We start from the raw sequence: 7,502 nt of genomic DNA, 5'->3' as shown, positions 1-7,502 counted from the left end.
CTGTCTATCTCTGGTTCATGAGTCCGGTTTATTCTTCACAGTTTTGGAGCTGTATTATGTTTAGCCATAACTATACATAAGTAGGTTTGGGGTTTAATGCCAAATCCAAATTTTAATTTCCTTTCTTTAGGCGAATTCAAGAACGTTCTTGAATTGTTGGATAGAATCTAATAGAAATTCTGCTTAGGTAATATGATTTCCTTAAGTTGTGTTTGATGGATACTACCGTATTAATTAAATGATAACCAGACAAGGTTGAACCTATTTGAAGTTGTATGCTTCTTTGGAAAAGAGATGGATTTGATAAAAATCCATCAGATTTCATCGATCCCAGCTATTATTTAGAGAGAAATGAACACCCTTTTGACCTTTTTGTAAGAGATTGTCCCTATTATTTTGTTATGTACTGTCATTTCCATCAAGAGATCAATGAAGTATCACATCATATTGCACAATGATCTTTCAGGATATTTTCCAATAATAATTTGGTTGGAAGAGAGGGATGTTGGAAAACTTCTTGATCATCATCACTTCAAATTAAGGAAAATTTAAGTGATCTGAACTAAAGATAGGTTAATTAAAGTAAAGAACTGAACAAAGAAAATGCTACTCTGTATGAATCTGAGGCTTTTAGATCGAGCACTTTTATATTATTATATCATCGTCTCAAGTGGTTGTGTGCTGGTAATTAATCTCACTCTGGAGACATGCTCAAGTGCAAGATCAGACTCTATAACTAAGTTCTTATAGAGTTTGGGTGAGTCCTGTAAATAAAAAAAGACCTCAAATATAATTAAAATACAGCCCAAGTGACTAGTCTGATTAAAGGAGGAAGAACATATTTCATCTTGTGTTAAATCAATATATAAGATATATTGACTTTGTTAAAATGATTTACATTGAATCCTATATTAGAAGCTACACAGTAGAGTTTATCAAATACCATTTCATCTTCCCAAAACAAGTGTAGAAAGCGAATTCCCGCCAAATAAGTTGGATTTTCTTTCAAAAATTGTAATAGTAAGTGTTGAGACAACTTTCAGTGGTGCCTGCAGTGCCCTCCACGTTCATGATTGCTGCATGCGAAATGGAGAAACAACTTCAAGTGATCCCAGTGGAGAATATATATCTGAATGGTTAAGTTAGTGAACAAACCAAGAGTCTATGAAAAAGTGCATGTTTGGGATTACGAAAGAAAATATAACTTATATCTTTAGGAATTATGGCTTATAACTTAAGTAATAAGTTTTATTATTAAAAAATTATTTATTGTTTGGTAACCCTATGTTTAAAATACTTTTAAACAAGTTAAATACATTTGTTTGGAAACAAATTAAAAGAATGATTTATGAGGTAGAAATTATGATTATTTGAATTTTTAAACATTATGTCCATATCTTTGAAGCATGTACAGTTTATGAACAATGACCTGACTTTCAACCCAATAACCTTGCTTTAGAAACACCATTGTCTTTGTGATATGGATTCTATGCTAGCATAGATGTCCTTTGTGATGGTTGGGATGATGGTTTAGTGTTAGCAACTGCTTATTCAACTGCCATATGTAGAATTTTTTGATGATAAGCAGAAATTTATAAAGACTTAAACTGCTCCAAGAACAGCCTCTAATTTTTTCTGCTTCTGGCAGTTGATATTAGCAGAAAATTAAAGACCATAAGCATAAATTCTTGATATTCCCTTCTTGTTCTACTAGGATTACGATAGAGGGGTCGAGTGAATGTACAGTTTTCAATGTGTCAGAAACTTTCGTATAATTATTCAATGGTGATGTTATAGAAAACTAAATTTACTGCAACTGTTTCGTTCTTCTTTTTCCTTATGTTAATGAGGCTAGAGCCTCTTAACAATCCTTGGAATTCCAAGTATTACATGTTCCGAAACCCCGTTACAAAAGCCTACCAATATGCTTTCTGTTTCTTGTAGTTCTTCCAAACTGCTTCCAAATCCTGTTATCCGGAGGGATACTTGATTTCCATTGGATGCCTTCTCAGAAAGAGACTGAATCAGAGAAGGCCATTGACATCCATATAAAAGTCATAAAAATCAATTACATGTAATGCTCTGTGGTTGGTTTCCTCCTGCTCCTCAAAGGCCTCTATAATGGATTGGTTTGCAGTGAAATGAGCAAACTGGTAATACGAAGAAACCCGATAGAGATCAGTAAATGCGAAAAACTTTTCTTCATCTGTAGGATCCTTCATGATCATGTTGTAGACGAGAGATTTTCGTGTAAGAAGCCTTGCTGCCAAACCATCTGCAAAGTAGGTCACGACTCGTTGCAATGAGATTATGGATAAGGACACATTTCCCTACAATTCATTCAGGTTCTCCAACGCCGAGCCCACCTTGTTTTGATCAACTGCAGTGGCTGTTATGAGCAGCAAATGAATCAGGTTGAGGCCATTTCCATCTTCTAATGGTGCTTGTCTCTTGCGGTCTAGTTTTAGCATTTGTTCCCTTATTTGGAGGAGGCTGAATATCTTCCCATCACAACCTTCAAATGGATGTGTAGGAATTGAAGCATCCTTTGATCTTTTCCTCTTTCTTGTCTTCTCAACACTTGAATCTGTGACAATTCCAAGGCTAAGATTCAAAAGCTCCTCCTCATCTCTGTATTCTATCATTTCCATTTGAGAGAGAGAGAGAGAGAGAGAGAGAGAGATTGCGAGTGCTGAGATTTGGGATATGGGACACGAATTGGGGGTTTGACTATTTATTGGAGGCACTAGGTGGGGAATAACTCATAGATTTTCCTTAGTGTAACCCAAGGGGATAGAACCAGAGACGAGAGAGATTGGATCTTTTCCCTTTTCTTCTTTATCCTTTCTGCAATAAGATGGAGGGATTAAGATGGCCGGGTATCTTTTGATTCTTCAAAATCCGTGTCTTTGGTCAAGAGCCTAATTAATTATTTCCTTATTATATTGGGTTGCTTTTGAGATCTATGAAAGGGTTTTTTCTTGGGGGTCCTTTGGTAGTTCTGAAGGCTTAGAAGATGCCAGCCCCTTAGACAGAAATAGCAAGAAAAATGGGGAATCAACCTACCGTCCTTTAAAGAATTGTCCACATTCTCTCCTTCTAGATGCCCTAGCATAGCATGCAATAACTTGCAGTACTCCACGTTTATTGATTTTTTTCAAAGACCTTGTCTTGATATTTTATCTGACTGCGTTTTCCAAGCTTCCAGAGTTGAATTTTTAAACCAGTATATGAATAGAAACTGCCCCCTTTTGTCAATGTCTTGGATTGATTTAGGCCATATTTTAGTGCTGATGCTATGTATCTACAAGGATATAAACTTAATTCAGGCACTAGGTCTGGGCCACTCTGTCATACCTGAGCCCTCCCCATTTCTGAAAAAGAACAAGGCATTCAAACGTATAGCTGAGGAGAATGAAAGGAACAAGGAATCTGCTGACTTATATAAGAGTAAACTAGAAGCACTGCTGGGTGATATGGCTGAGCTACGAAAACAGTTTTCTGAGCATGACAAACAAATCATGGCCATATCCTCACATTTGGGGTCAAGTAGGGAGTCTCAACAAGAGACTCAAGGAGATTTATAAAATTCCTAATATATTGTAAAGGTTTTTTGAAGAAGGTCATGGGGATATAACTAGTTTTTGTTCCCCCTATCGCTTTTGGAAACAATTATAATGTATTTATTTTGATCAACTGTGGGGAAAGGTTGGGGGTCATGTTTTGTGAAAAAAGGGATGGGAGGTGTTCCATGTAAGTGGACACAGGTTTTTGTTTTGGGAATTCCATAAACTACTTTAATATGGGAATGGGTACTAGATTATCAGATGTGTTACCATCAGGTGATGGTTTGCTGCTGAATGAGTGAGTATATATTTCAAAAACACTATGAAGTAGTGTTTGGAAGTTCCTAGATATTTGTAAAATGATTGGGTACAGTTAAATGCTAATCATTTTGATTTTTTCACTTCAGGGAAACACAAGTAGTGCATCAATAGATCTGCATATAAGGGTTCCAGCAGGTCTACTTTTTTTCAGTGATGGAAGGCATTATTGGAAAGTCATGGAAGTAACATTGTTTGGCAACCACCATGCGAAGTGACCTATATAAGGTAATTGGACAAGTTCCAGATTGGGTGATGGTAGCTTAAATTTTCTGTCAAAATTCTTGGTTTATGTACAATGATTTTTGATATTTTCAATCAATAGATGATGTTATATGCTCCTTAGGGTAGTCCATAACAATTTGATTATTAGAAATCATTGTACATGTTTTAGGAAAATGCATCTGCTTAGGAAATGACTAGTGGGTTAATACAGGTAATTAGGTGGAGTATGAATTGGGGGGGAACCACAGTAATTATCTGTATTTAGAGAATAAGCCACCTTCATATGTCTGGTTTGATCAAAATTGGTGGTTCATATTGTAACCCACATCAGATTATTACATTTTGAAGTCCAGATTTGGGCTATATATATGTTAAAATTGAAAAGGTTAGAGTGAAAAGGTTTAAAATTCATTTACTTAAGACTCATGATATTATATCAGAATCTGAATGAGGAATCCACATGGATGTTAAAAAATCCTCAGGCTTTCACGTGCACTGTAACTCATTGGGTCACTCACTAGAGTTGTATGGCAAGTTAAGCAACTACCACAATAACTGGATGTGTATAATGATATCGATGACTTTGGTTATGATTGGTTGTGACAAAAACATGTGTTGGAGCTGTAATGAATCCTCATTGGACACAGATATGACAATTTATATTTAACCATGATTTTTCCATGGTGCACTCAAAACTGGATTTTGAATGCAGCAGGATACCATAGGTAATTATATAACATTGAATTATGATGCTTGTAGCATGAATATAGCAACTCGATGAATATTGCCCTGTTTTGCATAATGTGCTGGGAAAAGGGCAGCTTCAAGTTTTAATTTTTCAACAGCAAATGACCAACAAAAATATTAGGGATTACTAACTCAGTAGGTAACTGTTGATGGAAAATGGGGTTTAAGAAGTATAGTTTAACTTTAGTTTGCAGGAATTCACAATTTATGAAAGAAAAACTAAACACCTCAATAGGCTTTTATTAGCACCTTAAATACATCATTTCATTATGATAGGTTAGGACTTGGCATTTACACAATAGAATCCCAATAAATTCTTCTCCACTATATTGGCCAGTTCTTCCATATGGAAATGACATCTACATAGATATCATGTTGTAACACCATGTATACAAATGGATACCAAGGGTAATTGATAACAATGTGCCATCACCTTCATTGTAGGGACTGCACCCTCTTGTATTTGGTGTCAATATCTGAATGTAAACTTTAATTGTTGGATAAAAACCTACTGATGCAGCAGGAATTTTCAGAATGCAATCATGGGATTGCATTCTAACATCCCTGGATGGAATATTGTTCATGAGCAGATATATTAATTAGTGCTAAGTAGGATGGTTCCTATGATTTTGTTGTCATTTGTTGAAGTTAGGTCATTGATTCTCCTAGAATTGTAGGGCTACTACTGCTGCTGCTAGTGTTTTAAAAAAATTCATAACATCATGTATGAATAAAGTTTTCAGGTCAATATTCATTCAGCCAGTGGATATTTTCTGGTATAGAGAGGCATGTGGGCATCAGGATCAGCTGGTAGTATCAAAGAAAAATGGTGAGATCAACCGTTACATATTTCATACCTGCTTTCAATGGAGCTACCAGTGAACTTTACGTTGGAGGGAGGTTATTCTGCTGGAAGTGTATCCCCCATGCAGAATTGTGTAGTTGTTGTATGCATATAGGCTAAAGTAGTTGTTAAAAACGCTGATGACCCTCTTCTCCTTCCCACAGGGTAAACATTAATTTTCCATTTCCCTCAAAGACTATGCATATTGGAACATTCCTGATCAATGTTGTAAATATATATATGGGGCAATAGTTTTGAATGGATTTGTTGTCTGTATCCCAGCACAGTTATGTTTAATGGGTGTTTAGTTGTAAGAAACAGGGGAACGTAATTAATGTATGGGAATTATGCTTACATTGTTAGTTGTGGGAGAATTGTTGGTAAATGGTGGTGTCTATCTCAATCAACTCATGGAGAATAACTCGTGGGTATCAAGATATAGTACAAGAATCCATAAAAGGTGGCTTGCCACAGGATATTTCCATGTAAAATATAGGTATTACATGGAATATGGTTGTGGGGAAAAATCACCCACTTAAAATTCGACACATTTCCTAAAGGTATTTCTCATGGACAAATTTTTATTCCTAGGAGTGACGTTTTGTGGGGAAAAAAATAAACTCTTTGTTTATTAAGATTTTTCCCACGGCAGTTTAATTCATGTAAATTATGTAATTCCCACCGAAACCAATCATGGGTAATCAGCAAATATATGAATGGATCAGGGCTTATTTGCCACAAAACAAGTAGTGGCTAATAAGTATACCCACAAAATTCATTTGTCACTGTTGCTCCTTTCCCCACGAATTTTTAAGGCGGGACTTGCTTCATTACCCACGAGTACAACTTATGGGAAAAATACCATTGCACAAGTGTAGCGCTGGTGGGAATTACTCTATTGCCTATGAGTTGTACACGTGAGAATTATACCTTTTCCCACGGATGGATCTAGTGGCATTATCTCTTTTACCCATGATATTGATAGCAATTTTATTGGCTTTTGCGATGAAGTGTAGAGTTTTTAACCACGGAACATTCCGTGGTTAAAAACATTCAGTCCCCACCAATTAGAGTTATCATGGGAAATTAAAGCATTTGCGGCGAATTATACGCCACGAGACTCCCACGGGCAGAATTTGTGGGAAAAAGTATATCCCTGCCAAAAATTGGCTTTTTGCCACGAAAAGCCCCCCCGAGAAACGTGGGAATTTCTTGTAGTGATTCGAACGAGAAGTTGGAAAGGGATCCAAATTGAATTTTGTTACATAAATCTTTTGAGATTTTCCGTCTAACATTTTTATTTTTAACATCCTATTAATTACCAACTTATTGATTATCCTAACTAATAGCTAGGTTGAAACAACTAAACTCAACCTAATAACAGAGTTGTTCACTTCTGGGAGTTTGAGACAATTTTTGTAATGTTAGCCATATTTTCTTTCACTAATTTTTTTGGGTTCAATGATAATCTATAGCATACATGGTTTCATTGTGTTCGAAATATCGAAAGAAGCATAAGAATGTTGATATGAAGATCATCAAGAATTGGCCGGGCTAGGCAGGTTCTTCAAGAGTTAAGCTATTTGCATGGCTACAATCCTCCAATTATCCACAGAGACCTGAAAATGTAGCAGCCCACTGCCCGAAGAGTTACTGGTATGGACATCCCTTTCTCTGAAAGTGTTATGACTTTGGCCTAACTGTACTGTAAACTGCGGTTTGTTATCTTTTTTTCTTTTTTGCATAGGCACTCCCGAATTTATGCCTCCCGAGCTTTATGAAGAGGAATACAATGATCTTGT

The 7,502-nt window shown here is 36.1% G+C and overlaps 1 pseudogene; it reads right to left on the bottom strand.

The window, feature by feature from the left end:
• Positions 1–1,654: 1,654 nt before the first annotated feature.
• On the bottom strand, positions 1,655–2,651 carry LOC122282388 (annotated as a pseudogene).
• Positions 2,652–7,502: the final 4,851 nt, after the last annotated feature.

Source organism: Carya illinoinensis, chromosome 11 (assembly GCF_018687715.1).
Source record: "Carya illinoinensis cultivar Pawnee chromosome 11, C.illinoinensisPawnee_v1, whole genome shotgun sequence".
In the NCBI taxonomy this organism is placed as follows: Eukaryota; Viridiplantae; Streptophyta; class Magnoliopsida; order Fagales; family Juglandaceae; genus Carya; species Carya illinoinensis.
This window is presented reverse-complemented; position numbering and strand designations above follow the sequence as displayed.